At 38.4% G+C, this 21,349-nt stretch overlaps 1 protein-coding gene across 10 annotated transcripts in view; it reads left to right on the top strand.

Annotated features, from left to right (window-relative positions):
- The window catches only part of ZNF385D (zinc finger protein 385D), a 436,473-nt gene that overhangs the window by 207,097 nt on the left and 208,027 nt on the right, over nt 1-21,349 (top strand). The window lies entirely within an intron of this gene.

The following is a 21,349-nucleotide window of genomic DNA, read 5'->3' as shown; positions in this document are numbered from 1 at the left end:
TGTGACTATTTTGCCTAGAACCAGAGCAGAGTGAGTAAGTACAGGAAGCAGAAAAAGTATACAGAGTTTCTATGTGGAACAACTATTTTTTCCCTCTAGCATTTATCTAAAAGAAGTAAAGCAATTGATGGTAAAGTGGGTTTACTTTCATTGCAATAAAAGTTCATTTGTAGCAAAGCTGCAAAATTGAAAAAGTTCCAACAAAACTGAAACAATATTAAAACACAAACATTTGAGCTTTTCTCATGCTAAACAATTCAAACTGCCCTGCTGTTAAGAACCACATGGTTTATTCAGATGGAAGGAGCAATATCACTTTCTCTGGTTTCTCTATATTTTTTAAGTTTTCACACAATTAAACTGGTGGCTTTGCTTTGAGTACAGTAAGGGCTCTTTCTTGAAAATGTCTATTACTCCTTCAAATCTTCTCTATTAAAAAAGGACAATATTCTTAATTAACAAAAATAATAAATAAAAAAACAACAAACAAAAAAAAACCACAATACTTTTAATAGGCAACACAGTTGCAGCCAGCAGTATTGTGATTATGTGGTCCTTTGTCATACACTTGTATAGGCAGGATGTCAGGACCTAGGCTCCAATTGCTGGTGAGGCAGTGTTGATACTGGGGTAGTTGAACCAACAGCAGCAACAAGAAGAAACCTATTGAGAAAAGTCCTACTGTGTCACAAACAGCCAGTGACTCTTTTGGGATGTTGGGCGAATACATTTGCTGATGCATTTGTTCTACCTCAGTAGCAACAGAATGAAGAAATATTACAAATGTAAGAAGGAAGAACAAAACCACAAAATATTTAATTTTTTAAATGCTAAAAATGTGTCTTTACTAAGAAGCATCAGAGGATTTTAAAGTAATTTAGTATCTTTTCCCATAGCCCAGTCTTTGCAGTGCCATGCCATTAAACAATAAATAATAGCTTTTTTTTTCAGGAAAAACATTTTTTACTTTTGAATCAGTGACATAAATCTAAACAACATGGATTAGGAAGTCATCCTTATCTACTTACAGTCTAATCTGATGATGATACATAGTGTGTTCTGTTGTCATTTCTTTAGTATAGTAGGAGATGTAGAACCCATCAATCATTTTCAATAAGTTTTCACAATGTTCTTTTAATGAGGATAATTTTTAACAGAAAATTGTGTACGCGCTGTCTAACACAATTGATGAAAGTCCACTAAAGTAAACAACAACAAAAAGCAAAGGCGACTATTTTAACAAGAGCCTATTTGCTATCTGTTACTCCAGTCTCATTCCTTATGTCTAGTCCTTAATCTTTCTTCACATATTTGTGCAGATCAATGGAAGCATCTGAATAAAAAAAATATTAATAATGGATCAAAATATGAAATATAACCAAAAGCTCATATTAACACATTTGAAAAATATGACTGCTTAAATGAGTTACAGGGGTGATGTCTTGGCAATAAAAGCTGATCATCTGTGAATAACTTTTGGTCTTATACATTTTCCTTTTTTATATTTTAAAATAGCATTAAATGGTGGTTAATGCATCACATGTGTGATACCACTTGTTGATTGATACCATAGTATTGTTTTTTTAATCAGGATTAAAGACTGATCATTAAAAGGAATGGTTTATTAGTTTTAGTAAGGTTTAGCACTTGTGATTTTCAACAAATTTTACTTATATAAAACAAAACATGAAAAAATGTATAGGTCTTATCTAGATTTTTTTGTTATTTTTTGTTTGTTTTTAATGTAAGAAGTGCTGCATGACAGTAATGGGTGTTAAAGGTTTTTTTTGTTTGCTTGTCTGTTTTTTCAATTTGGAAGATTAAATTTGGGAGCTTTTTAGATAACTGATAAATCCTACATAATGGGTATATAGCATTAACTCATTTATCTAACAGTGTTGTGATTAACTAGTCAAGATTCTCAAGTGTTAAATAAGAATAAAAAACAGCTCCCTCCCTTTCAACTTTCCTGTACTATGTTAATACACAGTTTTCAATGCAAAACAGCTATATTAACTATGAAGACGGCAGCAGCTGCAAAGGTAGAGAGCCAGCAATGTAATCACAAAGACAGCAATAAATGGATCCCTTGTGTTTTCTCATGAGTATACATTCTGTCACTTAGATAATTCTACATTCAGTCAGGAATAATTTATGAAAATAAACTATTCAATGTCAAGGGGACTGTATTCACTGAAGTGATAGGGCTTGGCAGACAGCAACATTTATATATATATATATATATCTGTGATGTTTGTGATGCTTTTTTAAAAATCTGGTAAGGAGCAAATTATCTCATCAGATGACTGTCTTGTTAGTGTCACTTTTGATGAGCCAAATGTGAAGGTTTTGACATGTTTTAAAACTCTGATATATTTGTATGTAAAAGGAAACGGGGGAAAAATAAGAGAGGGAGAGGGGAGTTACTTCCCAGACGGAATGAAAACCTGGCATCCCAATTTCCAGAGTATATTGATGGCATATGTAAATGCAATTGGATATGATAGTAGAAATGGCTGTGCAGAAGCTAACCAGTGGGGTTTATCTACTTCTTTATGTAAGAGGAGACGGGCAAAAGCTGATTTTTGATATTGTGAGATTGAATTTTATTCTGGGATTTGAAGTGTATGATTACCTTGTTATGTAAAATATGAAGTAGTTTACCATGTAATATTATTTATGTTTTTTTCTAAAAAAAAAAAAAAAAAGTAGCAGATTGGAGATACTCAGACCTTGTCATAGATGAGTTCCTTCCTATTTTTGTGTTGCTTTGGAAGGAAAGAGGCTCACACATACTTTTCTCAAGAATCTGCATCCCAGACTTCACTTCAACTTCTCTCATTTGTGTCTTTTCTTCTACTGTGTGTTTACATTCATGGAAATAACTAAGTGTTGGCACAGTATTAAAATGTTGCTAAGAGTTAGTTTCATTATTTGTAATGAGCCTGTCTATGACTATTGTTGGCTGGCTATAAAACCTGTATGAGCTTAATGGAAACTACTTTTTGGTGTGTGTCTGATGCAATAGAAGAACCTCAGGAATTCGGTTAACCTCAGGCATGTGTTAGAAGTCTGTTTTCCAGGCTGGCCTGCAGGACTAAGAGGCCAGATTTGGAATGGTCATACAGATCATTTAGCTTAACTCCTTGTACTCAGGCTGAAGCAAGTATAGCTAGACTGTCAGTCTTAGGAGTTCATTGTACTCTTCTTAAGAACCTAGAATTAAGTAAATTCCTGAGGGTTGCCATGTTTCAGTGTTTAATTACTGTAATCATTAGATTGATTTTCCTGGTCTTTGATCTTTTTATTATAAACTAAAATGATTGTTATTATCCTGCTTCCATGCACAGGCATGACGTATGAGAAGATAGATGGTCATGTTTTTCCAAAATCATTTGTTTGCTCACAAATTATAAAATCTTTCCCAGGAGATCTAGTTTTAGATCCCTTTTTTTGGATGAAGGAGCCCATCAGCAACAAGATGAGATTTCACTCAAGTTTTCAGGAATTGTACTCCCGTTATTAGATCCAAGAATTAGCTTTTGCTTTTTTGAAGCAGTGTTGCATTACTGATTTGCATTCAGATATTGCTCGTTGTGAAAGTGAAGTGTTTTTTTTTTTTCCGTTGTACCAAAAAATACTTATTTTTTTTCCCCACTTTGTGCATTTGACTTCTCCATTTGACTGCTCTCCTCAGTGAAACCTGTATGTTTTGTTGATTTCAGGACATGTCTTTAATTTGCCAGAATTATCTGGAAAGTTGACCTTATTTCTTCAGAATAAGCAAGAGAACTTGCAGCTTCTCCTGATTTGAAGTTGTCCACATTTTTAGTGTACGTATTTCCTCTTACTTTGGTCAAGCTCCCCACTGAGAGCCGTTTCAGAAGTCTCTTGTGTTTGACTGTCAGACACTGGTAATTAGCTTTTAAGTGCCATTTAATTTTTCAGATCTTGCCCTTTTGTCATGTATGTGGCCTGTAAACTTAATTTCCTTAGCCTGAGTAAGCTTATGGTGTAGGATACTGAAGCGTCACTCAAGTTTCTGATCAAATCCCACAGTATGGATTAATTTGTTAGAGACAGAGAAGGCTGTTATCCCAAACTAGTGCTGATAAAAGCCTGTACCTGTGTCTCTGCCTTGCTTGTACATATCATATGTAATCTTTAGCACATCTTGCTGATGTAGTTGTTAGGTGTTCTGCTATCATGGCAGTGCTAAAAGGAAGTTTTACTGAATTAGCATCTTGCAGATCAAAGCGTTAGTATTAGCAGAGGTTCTCCATAATGGGCTACAATCACTTTATACCATTAGTAGGACATCTTGAGCTCTCTCAGGATTTAACTTGCAGCTCTGGGTTATGAATCACATCTTCCTTTCAGATGACAGTTTTGCTTTGGTGGTCAGAGTGATTGCTGGCATGCTTATGTCCTCCAATTTGCTTTAGGCATTGGCATGACAATTCATTGCAAAAGAACTCTTTTAAGGATTAATTTTAAACCTAGAGAAATGATTTTAATTGAGATCTACATACAGATTTTATTATTTTTGTTTTCCGAGGAAGAAGCAATGACCTTTACTTAACACTTTATGGAAAGCTGTTGACTTTAACAATTGCAATAGTTTCATCCTGTTGGCTCTTTAATATAGAAACTAAATTGCTGAAGTGGAACTAATATTTCATTTGCTAGCATGATAAAAAGACCAGATAGCTAATAAACATAGTTGCATATATTGGGTGGTCAAAAGAGTCAAAACACTGAAAAAAATAATGCTGACATTTGCCAAATTGCATTTATTAGCTTTTTGTTTTATTTTTTATTTTTTTAATTAAACTGGTAGAAAGACAAAAAATTGAACACTGTATTGGAAGACATATCAGGTGAATTTTTGTAATCACAGTAAATGAGATTAGAATTTTCTTACCATATGCTCTGCAGGTTTCTTTGACAAAGCAAGTGCAGTAAAAGATGTATTCACTCAATACTGAAATAAATATATTTAGTGCTTTAGCTGAAACATAGTGTTTTAAATTCTACAGATTTTACAGTATTGAGTTATCCACAACATATATGGGGCAAATGTACAATCCAGATTTGTTTTATTATTTTTTTCTTCTCATCTTCTTTTGGCTTGTAAATATTTTCTGCAGCATTTACTGGTTGAGAGAAAAGCCATACTGAAGTACTTTCTCATTGAAATTATGGGAAGGTGGTTTCAGCAGCTCTCTCCCTGATTCCCTGCCAGATGGAGACAGGCGTCTGCCACTTCCCCACCCCTCCAGCTGCCTCTAGAGCTGTGCTGGATTTAGCAGAGGTGTGGTACCATTGTTGAGAGAGGCAACCAGCAAGGATGGCTTTGCAAATGCCTTCTGTGGATTTGGAAAGCTGCACAGAGCAGTCCTTCTCAAGACTAGCTTTTACACCTGGAAATTTTGTTAACAAAAGAAGATGTTCATCAATTATATGTTTGGTTTTTATTTAATCTTATGGTATGAATTTCATTAGAAAGTTGTATGCAATACTTGAGATGCAGGAGTGAGTGTAATATAAATTAACTGTAGGGATGGCTGTGCAGCAAACAAATGTGGCACTTTCAAAATCAGCATTTTATGTACATGAGAAACCATAACAGGCAATCAGATCTACAGTTGGCAAGACTATTAGCCTTATCTGATAACATGTTCTTTAGCAGAGAACGCGTACCTAGTTCCTGAGTCTAGTCTTTTCAGTGGAGGTAATGACAAAATCTGTTTAAAAAGACTTTATTCTTGTACCTTGATTTTCAGTAGAAATGAGGACTTGGGATCAACACAAAGCCACTTGTGTGAAAGTGTTTCAGAAAATGGAAAGGTGGAAACTAAAGGTATTTGTTCATATATGTATTTGACGGGGGTGGCTCTCATTTTGAAACTGGGAGTTAACACGGGAGCCCAGGAGTTTCCCAAATGTGTCAGTGTAAGTGCAGGCAAAAGAGACTATGGCTGGCATGGATTTTGCTGTTTAAGTTTGGATAATACCTTTTTTTTTTTTTTTTCCTTCTGTAGGCTATTCTGTGTAGTTTTGTCATCATCTTCATTGTTTCTCAGAGATATCATTCTTGTTCCTTTGCTTTCCTGGCTGTGATGCATCAGCTGCACTCCCTGTGTTGCTTAGATTGCTGTACTGCTTGTTGAATAGGTCTTATCTGTGATTCTTCCAAAACTCCTTTTATCACTAGTATAGTCACTGTCTGAAAAAATCCAGTCTACTTTAGCTACCTTTGATTCCCCTGCATGTGTCTTCCTTCATCACCATCTTCCATTTACAGTCCCTCATTCAATTCATCTTTCCAATGTCTCCTGATGGAAACATTGAATGTGGAAATAGGCAACATCAGAAGTGAGTAGAAAAACTCTAATCAGGTAGAAAAACCTGACTGCAGGAAAAGGGTGAATAGAGAACCAGTGATTGGAGGGGAAGCTTCTTTCCAGCTCTGCTCCTTTAGCAGCTTTCACCCCGGCATCTTTTTTTAATATTCCTTTGCTGGTTCATCCTGAAAAACGGTACTGAGATCTGGGTAAGCAGAGGACAGAAAAACATCTAAGGTCAGAAAACACTAACGTAACAGGTTTGAAGTTAAGAAGACAGCATTAAATGATGGAAATAATTGTGTAGTTTCTTCAGTTTCTTTTTAGAAAATGAGGTACTTTATGATTAAAATCTGCAAGAGCCCTCTGCATGAAAATATTTGTCTGGTCTGAATTTGTAGACTGTGGTTCATTAGGTATTGAAACTGAGATAAGTGCTGACATTTTAATGAACATATTCTAAAAGGTATATTTGATTTGAATGTATTTCCCAAGCAAGAAAGGAAACAGCTTAATAAGCAACTATTATAGATGATTAATCTGTGTTCCAAATGTATTATGCTAAATATTAAAACAAAATTGTCTTCAAAATTTGAAATAGAAATACATAAGTCTCAAAATGACTTTAAATATGACACTGCTTTCAATGCCCCCCCAAATTTTTGGCGATAAATAGCCAAAAGCAACAATATGTATCTGTAATCAGATATGGCAACAGAATCTGTGGAGTTTGATTTCTGCTTATGCAGAGGGCTCCATTCAATTCATCAATAAAGTGGATTTAAAAGCAGGATGGAATCTGTTAAGGTAGAAGAGCTGGCAAGGTTTGTTTCTTCAATAGCATAAAATCTGAACTGCTTTAGTTGTTGATGGATTTAAACTTTTTGCTAGATGTTTCTGGTGCTACTAACTTTTTCAAGAGAGACACTGAAAGCCATCAACTGAACAGAAAAGGAAACTTTTAAAAAATATTTTGCTTTAAAGTACCAGTGGTTGTGTATGTGTTAGTTGTATACCTCCCATATTGTTTAGATACTGGAACTGGCAAACACTTGATTTCATGTTGTTAATGAGGTTTTTAACCTTATGAATGCTGTGGAAGGGAAGAGCAGGAATCAGCAGAGGAAACTTCAGAGCTGTCTCTGGCTCAGTTTGGAGAGAAACCTGGGAGAGGTGGTTTTAGCAAGGAACGTTTTTACATTTGTCTGAGGAAGAAGCCTAGACAAGGAGCCTGCTAAATAAATAAATATAAATATTGAATGAATATGAATTAAACATAATATCTTATGGGATAAGAGCAAATTTGAGTTGCTGTTCTATATAAATTGCTAGAGAGTAGGATGGTAGTAAAGGTGAATAAGGTAGGGCTGGTGAGATTTCTGCAGGTCAGTTTGGCAGATCCACTGTGTGGGAACAGACAAAACTAGAAGAAGGGTCAGCTCAAAATCTAAAAATATGCATGTTTATAATCATATGATTCAACTTTTGTTGAAGTCAGTAAGGAGACACGTTTTCTTCTGATGAGATCCTGATGATGATTAGATCTCATCAATGTATATAAATATCTGAAGGGAGGGTGTCAAGAGTGTGGAGTTAGTCTCTTCAGTTGTGCCCAGTGACAGGACAAGAGGCAGCAGGCACAAACTGAAACACAGGAAGTTCCATCTGAATATGAGAGAGCATTTCTTTACTGTGAGGGTAACAGAGCACTGGGACAGGTTGTCCAGAGAGGTGGTGGAATCTCCTTCTCTGGAGATACTCAAAACCCACCTGGATGCCATCCTGCGAAATGTGCTCTAGGTGATCCTGGTCAGCAGGGGGGTTGGACTAGATAATCTTCAGAGGTCCCTTCCAACCTCGGCCATTCTGTGATTCTACCCTTTACTGAGACAAGAATTATGGATCAGCTCCCCTAAAATGCTTTAGGTCTCTGCTACACCAGAAGATCTCAGATCTATTGTACTACTTCTCTCTTTTTTTTTTTTTTTTTTTTAAAAGCTAAACTTTTATTACTGCATTGATTTGTAACAGGAACCTGATAATGGTTTGAATTTTTTTGGAAGCTTTTGAAAACATCTGTGAGAGATCACAGAAAGATCTTCAGAAAGTTGGATTCAATTTTTCTTAATTGCATGCTGTAGAGAAAAAATATATTTTGAAACCTTTTCAAAAAAGGAGCATCTCTTTTGTGTTCTGCCTAGTACTTAATATTATTAATGAATTTTAAATGTACAGTCTGGCACAAATCATTTTCTTGTAGTTTTAACACTACCCATGATGTGTATTAATATTAACAAACCTGTATGGCTTATGAGCATTTTAAATGCTTCATTAAAAATGTAGTTATCTTCCTGTTCTGAAATGGCACCATGTTTGTTTTAACAATATTGATTAATTAGGTTTCAGTTTAATGATGCATATGCAAGATTCAGGACATCTTGCTGTGTGAGGCTAGATTCATCAAAGTGAGGCTTGAGTTGAGTACAGCAGCTCCCTGTCCATACAGCTTGAAAATGTGTTTAAATCACTGTCTTACAGATAAAACACAGGTGCAAGATGGGAAAATGTTGTTGTTTTGCATATGGGGAAATGATAGAGATATCTTTTTTACAAGCAGAAGTCATTATTGAGAAAAATAAAAACAGCAGAGAAATGAGTTGGGGTAGGTTTGTGAGATGTCTTTGAGCTTCATGTAGTTAATTCTATCTAATTAAAAGAATAAATTGTTTCACATCTAAACAAATCTGGCAAACTGAACCAGTTATCATGAACTATAAATGACTTGCTTCTTGAGAAGGCATGCTTACCTATTGTGTATATGTTTAAAATAATTTAGGGTTTTATGATAGGTGAAGGTATTTGTAGGAAGACCTCACAGATAAGAAACCATAGTATTCAAAATCTATTTTGTGGCTGACACATTTTAAAGTGTTGGAAATTATTTTAGAACAGGGCTGACGAAGGTTGTCTGAAGGTGTCTGTGCACATTACTTTTTTTTTGCATTGACCCTAGTACTTGTAGAAATACTTACCCGCCAACAGTGGTAAGCCTTTAAATTAAATGGGATAATCTCTTTTTGTTGCCTTAATCTTGTCCTTATGAGTCTGTATAAATTTGCTTCCTTCATTGTTATGCGTCACACAAAAGGTACTAAAAATAACTGTTCAATTTTTTTAGTGCATACTGAAAGAGATAAAAAGATAAAGTATATTTTGTTTTTATGTAACTCCTGCTGAGCTGATATTACTCCTTTTTAATGTCATCTTATGTCAACATACCCAGAGAAAGCTGTAGGACCTTAAATACCATCCCCACAAATAGTCTGTGATTCCTGCAAGGAGTCATTTTCCTTAAGTATCTATCCAACAGATGGATCACATTTTCCTTCTACAGTAGAAGCAGTTGAAGTAGGATGGAGCCACAGGAACATCATAATGCAATGTAGTTTCAATTCATTTTACTTGCTATATTTCGGTAACTTGCAAAGGATTTTGAGACTTTAATGATCTCTCTTTATTTGCCATGAAAATATTCACACTGTGTTTTTGTTTGAAAATTCTTGACTGGCCTGGAAATTTAATGTGAAAATCTTTGGTCTAACCAGCTATTCTTAAGTTCAGATAAGAATGGAAAAGCATTCTGTTGCTGTGTTGAATCATTCTTTTGGCAAACAGATCATGGAAAAACAGTCATAAAAGTTTCAACTTCTAAATACATACAAGATACTATGAGAATATAGCATGGAAAAATGAAGAAGAGACTTGCTGCTCTTTCACATTGTTAAGCACGTGTGAATAGATATTATTCCATTTCTGTGGAACTTATTGAGGAATAATTTTTTTTTTTTGGGGGGGGGGGGTGGGGAGAGGAGAAAGCAGCTGTTTGCTTGTTTATTTATTTATTTATTTTTCTGTCATGATACCATATATGCGGGCTTCCTCAACTAGTTGCATTCAATTCTCAGTCTCCGAACTGCAAAGGCCTGACAGTGGGAGTGGCTAGTACAGTCTTAAAGAACAGATTATCAAACAGATTTTTCATGGAAGATGGGAACAAAGCTGAGCTGACAAGTGTTGCATAGTAAATAAGAAGAATGTCTTGCTTTTTAACCTGCCTCGTGGCTCTCTAATTCCTCTGTTTTCTTGTTTTCTTGCCAAAATTCATTGGCAACTTTTGAATTTTCAGTGCTTTATCTTTTTGGGAAGAATTTGTTTATCAACTTTTTGATCACAATCACTGCCACTGATTGTTGATGGATTGACAGTATGACTTCCTGCAGCTGCCTTGAGTGTTTTTAATACATTTCAAGATCGACAAAATGGAGGCAGTACATTTTAGTTTCTACTGAAATAACAGAAAAGTGGGTTTACGTGGCAAGGCTTTGGTAGTGGGGGGAAATAAACAAAAAAAAAACCCACTGCTGCTCAATGGCAGCTGAGAGAGTGAGAAGCAGCCCTACAGCCCCCAAGGTCAGTGCAGCAGGAGGGCAGGAGGTGCTCCAGGCACGCAGCAGCAGCTTCCCTGCGGCCTGTGGAGAGGCCCCTGGTGGAGCAGGCTGTCCCCCTGCAGCCCATGGGTCCCACACGGAGCAGATCTCCACGCTGCAGCCCGTGGAGGAGCCCCCGGTGGAGCAGGTGGATGTGGCCTGGAGGAGGCTGCGGCCCATGGAGAGCCCCCGCAGGAGCAGGCCCCGGGCCGGAGCTGCAGCCCGTGGAGAGGAGCCCACGCAGGAGCAGGGGGTCTGGGGGGAGCTGCCGCCCCTGGGGGACCTGTGCTGGAGCAGTTTGCTCCTGACGGATGGATCCTGTGGTACAGAGCCATGTGGGAGCAGTTCCTGAAGAGCTGCTGCCTGTGGGAGGCCCACGCAAGATCAGTTCATGAAGGACGGCATCCCGTAGGAGGGACCCCACATGGAGAAGAGGCAGAGAGTGACAGCGAAGGAGTGGCGGAGACAAAGTACTATAGACTGACTGCAAACCCCATTCCCCCGTTCCCCTGTGCCACTCGGGGGGGAGGAGGTGGAAGAGGGTGTACTGGTGGGAGAAGGGGGCGTGTTTTTTTTTTTCCCCTTTGTTTCTCACTTCTCTAGCTTGTTAGTAATAGACAATAAATTTTACAAATCTCCCTACTCTGAGTCTGTTTTGCCCGTCACAGTAATTGTTGAGCAATTTCCCCATATTATCTCAATCCTTGAGCCCTTTACATCATATTTTTCTCCCCCTTTCCCTTTGAGGAGGGGGAGTGAGAGAGCGGTTGTAGTGGATCTGAGCTGCCCACCTGAGTAAAACCACCACAGTGTTGTAAGCTAACATTTAATGTACATGCTAGTTATACCAACAGATGGTTTCCAATGACAGAAAGACTCTTTATAACTAAATAATTACCAGGGCCTGATACTTACATTACACTGTTGTGTCCTGAGAGGTAGGTCCAAATTCAGATCTCATTCCAGTGAGATCCAGTGATGTTATTAGTAACATCATCTGGTGAAAATGAGAGGAGATCTAAGCTCATGATCTGTGATATACAAAGGAAGACAGGTGAGGTTTTTAAGCATGCCCACCCCTGGGAAGAAACAAAGGGTAGGAATAAAGGGCTGAATGCTGAGTTGCACAGGACCAGAGTTTGGGACGTGGCCAACTGGAGACAAGGAAAAAATAGGAGTGGAGAAGAAAGTGATAAAGCTCTGGAACACAGCCATATGGCAAAAAGGGTGCAGGGAGAGACATCAGTGGAGAATGATCAAATGGTGGATTAAATATTACCCCATGTAACTATGTATAAATCAAATAGATGAATATCTGGAGCATGGGATACCAGAGGTTTATGAGGGCTGTGGAGTCACTGCATGCTAATGAGAGATTAAGTACTGCTCCACAGTCATCGAAGGGAGGGCAACACCACTGAGAGGTCATATTTCTATTCTATCATCTTAATATTTCAAGTAAGACTAGATCTTTTTTTCTTTTCTTTTTTTTTTTTTCCAAAACTTTTAAATTTGTGCAAGCATCTGGACCTCAGTGCAGTTGTTCTTTGTGTGGCTAAAGTGAATGACACTCATTTTCTACGTAGCAGTGATTGTAATAATTCTGTTGCCACAGACTCTTGATTTTTAGTAATGCTAGAGACCATATATACACCCCATTAAGCTTTTTTATTTTTTATTTTTATTTTTTTATTTTTTTTATTATTCTTAACACCTTTTACCTGAAAATAAGTTTGTGGAAGTAAGAAATGTGAAGAGGAACTACTTCAGGATATGCCAAATTCATTATCAGGAATATAATATCCTCACTTAATATTCTTTGAAGATTAGAGAATGAGATAGGAAGATGTTTACAAATCAGAGAGATTTACTATCATTGGAACTGAGATATCGTAGAGGCCTTTTCTTAATGGCAAAACATTAATCCTGTTTTCTCTTTGCTCCTTGTGAAGCTACTTGCTGTCTAGAGCTGCTCTTGTGAGCTTGGCTGGCTACCTCTGATGTTTATTATGTGCATTTAACATATTCTGTACTACCACAATCATTTTCTTTTATTGTTAGCTCTCTGATTTCCCTTGGAGTAAAAGAAGATGCAGATACATTGAAGGTACAGGTGCATTAACTACCATTTACAAATGTCTTTCTAGGAAAAGTATGTTTGCTTTTCTGTGCTGCAACTTCAATACTTCTTCCATCTCACTGGCACATGAACTGTGCCTATGCAGTTGCCCACTGTGGTAATTATGCATAACGCATGAATTTTGCCTTAAAAAGTTATTGTGCTTTAGAAACAACACACAATTACACACTGCTTCAAATTGTGTAACATGGGAATGAGGGCAAAGAAAAGAATCTATTTGGAATAACTTTGTTTCCTCAAATATATTTTTTTTTAACACTGTGAATTTCCTTAATTAACATACAGATTAAAATATTTTGCTTATCTTCTTCTTCCAGCAGTAGGGTCAGCACCTATAGCTATGCTGAAGGAAGCCTGAAAAGCTTCCAGACACAAAGCTGAGAAGTACAGTGCTCCAGCTGCAGTCTCAGCATGTGCTGCAAAACTCTATACATTACTGCTCTAATAGGAATGTGTTTGTTTTCCCATGCCAGATCACCTATGTGTTGTTTACGTTTTTCCTCCTGAATGCAATTTTTCCTTTTGGTAGAATCATAGAGTCACAGAATATCCCGAGTTGGAAGGGACCCATAAGGGTCATCAAGTCCAACTCCTGGCACCGCACAGGTCTACCCAAAAGTTTAGACCATGTGACCAAGTGCACAGTCCAGTTGCTTCTTAAATTCAGACAGGCTTGGTGCAGTGACTACTTCACTGGGGAGCCTGTTCCAGTGTACGACCACTCTCTCGGTGAAGAGCCTTTTCCTGATGTCCAGCCTAAACCTCCCCTGCCTCAGCTTAACACCGTTCCTGTGGGTCCTATCACTGGTGATTATGGAGAATAGGTCAGTGCCTGCCTCTCCACTCCCCCTCGCGAGGAAGTTGTAGGCCACGATGAGGTCCCCCCTCAGCCTCCTCTTCTCCAGGCTGAACAGGCCCAGTGACCTCAGCCGCTCCTCTTATGTCTTCCCCTCTAGGCCCTTCACCATCTTCGTCGCCCTCCTCTGGACACTCTCCAACAGTTTAATGTCATTTTTGTCCTGTGGTGCCCAGAACTGCACACAGTACTCGAGGTGAGGTCGCACCAGCGCAGAGTAGAGCAGGACAATCACTTCCCTCGACAAACTAGCGATGCCGTGCTTGATGCACCTCAGGGTACGGTTGGCCCTCCTGGCTGCCTGGGCACACTGCTGGCTCATATTCAACTTGCTGTCAACCACATCCCTCTCTGCGGGGCTGCTCTCCAGTGTCTCATTGCCCAGTCTGTACATATAGCCAGGGTTGCCCCGTCCCAGGTGCAGGACCTGGCACTTGCTCTTGTTAAACTTCATGTGGTTGGTGATCGCCCAGCTCTCCAATCTGTCCAGATCTCTCTGCAAGACCTTTCCACCCTCATTCGAGTCCACAACTCCTCCAAGTTTGGTGTCGTCGGCAAATTTGCTCAGAACACCTTCTAGTCCTTCATCCAAATCATTTATAAAAACATTGAAGAGGACTGGCCCTAAAATGGAGCCTTGAGGGACCCCACTAGTGACCATCCGCCAGCCAGATGTGGCCCCATTTACCACAACCCTTTGAGCCCTGCCCGTCAGCCAATTGCTCACCCATCGTATGATGTTTTTGTTTAGTTGTATGCTGGACATTTTGTCCAGTAGGAACCTATGGGAAACCGTGTCAAAAGCTTTGCTGAAGTCCAAAAAGATCACATCAGCTGGTTTCCCTTGATTGACTAGATGGGTGATCTTATCATAAAAGGGAATCAAATTTGTTAGGCAGGACCTACCCCTCATGAACCCATGTTGGCTGGGACCAATGACTGCATTGTCCCCCAGGTGCGCTTCAGTAACTTCAAGGATCATCTTCTCCATAATTTTACCAGGCACTGATGTGAGACTGACAGGCCTGTAATTGCTAGGGTCTTCTTTCTTACCCTTCTTGAATATTGGCACAATATTTGCCAGCTAATAGTATGTTAATAGTATTTGCCAGCTAATGGTATTATAGAATGTGTATGCCAAGGCCTTTATGTAGCTTTTAATGTAATAGAAAGTGTTCCAGTTTACTTTTCTGTTATAAAGCTTGTTTACTTTCAGGAATCAGCTAAGCTGATTGTGAACTAAAATACCCTTTTCTCTCTGTAGTAAATTGCATAGTAGCTTTGTTGTATATGTTGGTGTTGCAATATACTCCAAAACTATGAGCTTTCAGGTGTAGGGACTTGATAATGCGTTTAGGCTATTTTTGAGTTCAAAATTTACGGTGACAGAAAGAAAAGTGCCACCAAAACCTCATCCCTAGATATGGGGAAAGCGGACTTCAGGCTGCTCAGGGAACTAGTCAGCAAGGTCCCCTGGGAAACTGCTCTTGAAGGCCTCGATGTCCACCAGTGCTGGTCATTCTTTAAACGATGCCTCCTAGAAGCACAAGATCAAGCAATTCCTAAATATCGCAAGTCAGGCAGGCGGGGCAGGAGGCCGGCGTGGCTGACCAGGAACATTCTAATGGAGATTAGGCGGAAACAGAGAGTGTTTCGCTACTGGAAGGAGGGCCAGGTGTCATGGAAAGAATACAGGGATGCCGTTCGTGTTTGTAGGCAGAAAATTCGTGTGGCCAAAGCACACCTTGAGTTGAAGCTGGCTGTGTCTGTGAGAGAAAATAAAAAGGGCTTTTTCAGATATGTGAATGGAAAAAGGAGAACTAAAGAATACATAGGGCCGCTCCTTGATAGGGAAGGTCTCCTCACAGACAATGACATAGGCAAAGCAGAGACGCTTAACGCCTTCTTCGCCTCTGTCTTCAATGCCGATGATGGGCTTCGGGACCCAGGGTGCCCTGAGCTAGAGGACTGGGACGGTGGGGATGACAAACTCCCAACCGACCCTGAACGTGTGCGGGATTTGCTACTCCACCTGGATCCCTACAAGTCCATGGGTCCGGATGGGATTCATCCCCGGGTGCTGAAAGAGCTGGCGGACGTCATCGCGGAACCTCTCTCAATTATTTTTCAACGATCCTGGGAATTTGGAGAGGTCCCGGTAGACTGGAAGCTGGCAAATGTTGTGCCGATTTACAAGAAGGGTCAGAAAGAAGACCCTAGCAATTACAGGCCTGTCAGTCTCACGTCAGTGCCTGGTAAAATCATGGAGAAGATGGTTCTCGAACTTATTGAGGCTCACCTGGGGGACAAAGCAGTCATTGGTCCCAGCCAGCATGGGTTTGTGAAGGGCAGGTCCTGCCTAACTAACCTGATTTCCTTTTATGATAAGATCACCCGTATGATGGACCAAGGGAAACCAGCTGATGTGATTTTTTTGGACTTCAGCAGGGCTTTTGACACGGTTTCCCATAGGATCCTACTGGACAAAATGTCCACCATACAGCTAAATAAAAACATCATACGATGGGTGAGCAATTGGCTAACGGGCAGGGCCCAAAGGGTTATAGTAAATGGGGCTGCGTCAGGCTGGCGGGCGGTTACCAGTGGTGTCCCTCAAGGCTCCATTTTAGGGCCGGTACTTTTCAATATTTTTATAAACGATCTGGATGTAGGAATAGAAGGTATTTTGAGCAAGTTTGCTGATGACACCAAACTTGGAGGAGTTGTGGACTCGAATGAGGGTGGAAAGGCCTTGCAGAGGGATCTGGATAGGTTAGAGAGCTGGGCGATCACCAACCGCATGAAGTTCAATAAGAGCAAGTGCCGGGTCCTGCACCTGGGATGGGGAAACCCTGGCTGCACGTACAGACTGGGCGATGAGACGCTAGAGAGCAGCCTAGAAGAGAGGGATCTGGGGGTCGTGGTTGACAGCAAGTTGAATATGAGCCAGCAGTGTGCCCTGGCGGCCAGGAGGGCCAACCGTGTCCTGGGGTGCATCAAGCACGGCATCGCTAGTAGGTCAAGGGAGGTGATTGTCCCGCTCTACTCTGCGCTGGTGCGGCCTCACCTCGAGTACTGTGTTCAGTTCTGGGCACCACAGTATAAAAAGGACATGAAACTGTTGGAGAGTGTCCAGAGGAGGGCTACAAAGATGGTGAAAGGCCTGGAGGGGAAGACGTACGAGGAACGGCTGAGGTCACTGGGCCTGTTCAGCCTGGAGAAGAGGAGGCTGAGGGGAGACCTCATCACAGTCTACAACTTCCTCGTAAGGGGGTGTCGAGAGGCAGGAGACCTTTTCTCCATTAACACCAGTGACAGGACCCGCGGGAACGGGGTTAAGCTGAGGCAGGGGAAATTTAGGCTTGACATCAGGAGGGGGTTCTTCACAGAGAGGGTGGTTGCACACTGGAACAGGCTCCCCAGGGAAGTGGTCACTGCACCGAGCCTGTCTGAATTTAAGAAGAGATTGGACTGTGCACTTAGTCATATGGTCTGAACTTTTGGGTAGACCTGTGTGGTATCAAGAGTTGGACTTGATGATCCTTAAGGGTCCCTTCCAACTCAGGATATTCTATGATTCTATGATTCTATGATTCTATGATTCTATTTTTATTTTTTACACAAATATATATAGAAGCTGCAGGTAGATACAATTTTATTTTTAAAATGTTTCTCTTAAACCCAAGACTTTGAAAGCTTAGCAGTACATTGCGTTTTCTTCTTCTTCCAGAGCAGTAAAAGAGTATAGGATTCTTAGATTAACCTCTTTTACAGGTTATTGACAGGAAGAAAATAAAATCTAGTGGCTCTTAAAGCAATGGAAAAAGTCTTCTTATGGATGATTCTCCTAAAGTTTTGAATACACACAGAAAAGCAAACAAATGCTTTCAAAATAGGAGAGATGTTTCAGTATTAAATTTGTATTACATAGTCTGGCATTATTCATATTGATTTAAACATAAGATCATGGCAGATTGACCATAAGTAGACCCCATCAGTTTTATTTGTATGACTAAACACTGAAGTGGCATGAAAACTGCTTGGAGAAATGCAAGAGGAAAATTACTAGAATAACATATTCCTTGAGAGGAAAACTTAAAAAATATTTGTGCAAAGACAGAAAGGTCTAAATGTAATGGTGTAGATGGGAAAGAATGTGGTTATGTTGGAAACACCAACTCATATGAGAAGGTTGGTTGAAAAGTTAAAATATAAACATAATATTTTAAGTATATAAAATTATGATTTTTTCAATGTATTTATAATTCTTAGGGCACATAAATGTGAACCCCCAAACCCTATTTTCATACATATTTAGTTAAAAAGAAAAATTAACATGTAAGATCCGGGTAGCATAGCAAAGAAATTGTACACTTTGCCTTACTGTGTTGTAGCTGAACCATGGTGTTGGGTTCATACCTGCTGTTGCTCGACTTCACTTTGAGCATCCCAGTTTTCATTTATAAAAGACATTAATAAATAGGATAGAGAGAAATAAAAGATTCTGAAACTGATGAGAGAATCATTCATTATAGAAAATAGAGAAAAATAAAGATTTGGTGAAAATACAGTAAACTTTTAAAATGAAAATATGGTAGATCCTAAAGCATTTAAAGAATTGAGACCCCATCTGCTTATTCTGTCTTAGGTAAATGGACTTATTATGTTTGTGATCAGCAAACATTTTTCTGAAAAACTATTTTTAACTGAATAGTCTTATGTAATTTTTTGAGTTACTGATATGTGTGTAGACTTGTAAGATTGAGTTGTTAGAATTGTTACTCTAATTAGGTAATGGTTCATGAAAAATACAGGTAGGCACACCTTTAGTCTAGATATGGCCTCTGATATTCTGTATCTCTCAGTCAGTAAAAATATTTCCTAATCAAATTTGCATTATTCCTCCCTCCCATTTTATCCCTCACAACAGAAATCCCAAAATGGCACAGGCAACGAGAAAATCATACTTGTAAGAAGCACAATTTAATGTCTGCCAAATTTGTATTCTATTCTGTAGGATTGTGCTCTTTGTAGAGGCTTATATTTAAGTATCTCTTCAGTATGTATAAATGTTTTTATATATTTGTGTATTGTAAAGAAGAGACAGAAAAGGGAAAGGTTTTTGCAATGTTAATGATAGAATATCACTTTTTTCCAAAGAGCCATGACAGACCAAAATATGTGTATTTCTTGAATCTGGTAGACCAGGTCTATCAATCACTAAAATGTGCAAATTGACTGCTAACACATTTTAACAAAACCTTGGTATATGCAGACAGTATAGATTCTGACCTGTACAGAAATAATGTATGCAAAAACAATTATTCAAGGCAACTGACTCACTTTTATTTTCTTTAGCATTTCCAAGGGATTATCTTCACTTTGGTAATGCTATTTTCTCATGAGGAATGCTTTTATATCTTTCAAGCAGGTATTAACTGCAGCAGGTCATGTTTCATTTAGGAAACTGTTTGCTGTCAGCATCTGGCATGGCTCTTACTTGTGCCATAATTTCATTAATTCATAATAAGGTTGTGAAATAACAGAGTTTTTGAGATTCTTACTGTCGTGGGTCAGAGAGGTGTTTGGCTGTACCCAGAACTAGGGCTTCTTAGACACTTTTTGTAGTTAGACCGCACTAAACAAAAAGTGGTTGTATAAAAAGCATTTCATATTGCTTCTTCCAAAAGTAAAACAGGTTAAATTTTCACTTTTGGCTTTGGTTTCTTTTTAAAATAAAGCCTGGGTTTTCCTTGTTTGCTTGAAGGTTTAAGGTGTGTGTGGTTGTTGTTATTTTAGGGAGTTTTATTGTTGTTGTCCTCAGAATCAAATACATCATATAAAGATGACAGTGAAATATGTACACTAGTAAGATGTATTGTAATGATAGAGGATTGATTTTTTTCCTTTCTTTCATTATAATTATAATACATTACACGTATAGACTTCTATAGATTTATTGGAATATACTTTCTGGAAGATAAAAACAAAACAAAACACCAAACAACTGTCAGCCTACTGAAGATGAGCAATTTTCAGGTCAACAGTTAAATCAGTGCGTGATAATTAGTAGATGCAGTTGCCACTTGCACTCAGTAGGGATTTTAAGCATTGGAGTAATTTAAAAACACTGACTAATTAATCCTACCACACTGCAGTGAGGCAGATAACAAATGCAACACTGTGCAACCATGTTTGAGATGATAAACTGAGGCACAAATCAGCTAAAGACGTAGTTAAACCAGTATTATTGCCCAGTAGACCTATATCCTTTCAGTCGTGTGCTTTAACCACTAACACTCATCTGAACTAGAAGAACTGGCAAAGAGTTTGCATCTCGGAAAAGAAGAAAAATCTTCCTTATTGTCATCACAGATTTTCATTTTTTTTTCTGTTCAGTAAATTGATATGAGCATAATGTTCTGTGGGTTGTGTCATTCACTTATTATTTTAAAGCAGGTATATGCATTAAAAGGAAGTTAAGCATAGAACTCTGATGTGGCACATGTACCTTTGTTCATTTCAATTTATTACAATATGATGCCAAAACCACACAAACTTACATTTGCTTAGTAAGGACTCTTATCCATTAGGCACTGGGTATTCAAGCCAAAAGAACCATTTTTAAAATTAAAAAAAAAAAGGGAATAATAGTGCTAGTATGAGATACGGTGTATTTGGGGCTTTTATGTCTGAGTTCATGACACATCAGAACAATTATGCTTATTATTGTCCATTACACAAGACATACTATCTTTGTGTTAAGAATATATCTGTCATGCACAGCTTAAATCTCTGCACATTTACTTTTCATCACAGACAGCTAATTTCTATAGCAGTTAGAAACTTTTCCAGTCAAAGAAAACTAATGCCTAGAAATAAGTTTTCCCCCAAATTAACAAAGCAGTAGGTGTGTAGTTGTTTTATTGTTCAGATCAGCATACTGGTTGTGTGTGAGTACCTTAGCGGATTAGAGATGTTTATATGCTATAAGAAAATGTTAAGTATAAAATGAGATCAGAAGATATTTTATATGCTTTAAGATATATATATAATAATATATATATATATATGTATATATATTACAGGATCATATCGTAACAGTCTGTCCCTTTAGGAAGTTATTTGTTAAAACTTTCCAGACTTTGAACAGTTAGTTCCATGCTTATTTTGGGAGAACTACATAATATTTTCAAGTAAAACTACAACACTTTTTTTTTTTTTTTTTTTTTTTTTTTTTTTTTTAAGACAGTGAATGTTTAAATGGATGGTTTGGGATTTCTGTCTCTGTAGCCCCATATAAAATGTATTAAAATGAAGTTGTAGAAGCCACCATAGAGTTCTGGCATGCCTTTTTTTATAAAAGGATCCTCCTTCCAAATATTATATTTCACATAGGGTTGCCTGTCAATTTTATACATATACACATAAAATATGTATACATGTATGGGTGTTTAGGGATAGATATATATAAATTGTGAGCGACAAACTATGATATACTGTAATATGTTAAATGATA

The sequence above is a fragment of the Anser brachyrhynchus genome (genome assembly GCF_964034855.1).
Source record: "Anser brachyrhynchus genome assembly, chromosome: 2".
NCBI classification, from domain to species: Eukaryota; Metazoa; Chordata; class Aves; order Anseriformes; family Anatidae; genus Anser; species Anser brachyrhynchus.
This window is presented reverse-complemented; position numbering and strand designations above follow the sequence as displayed.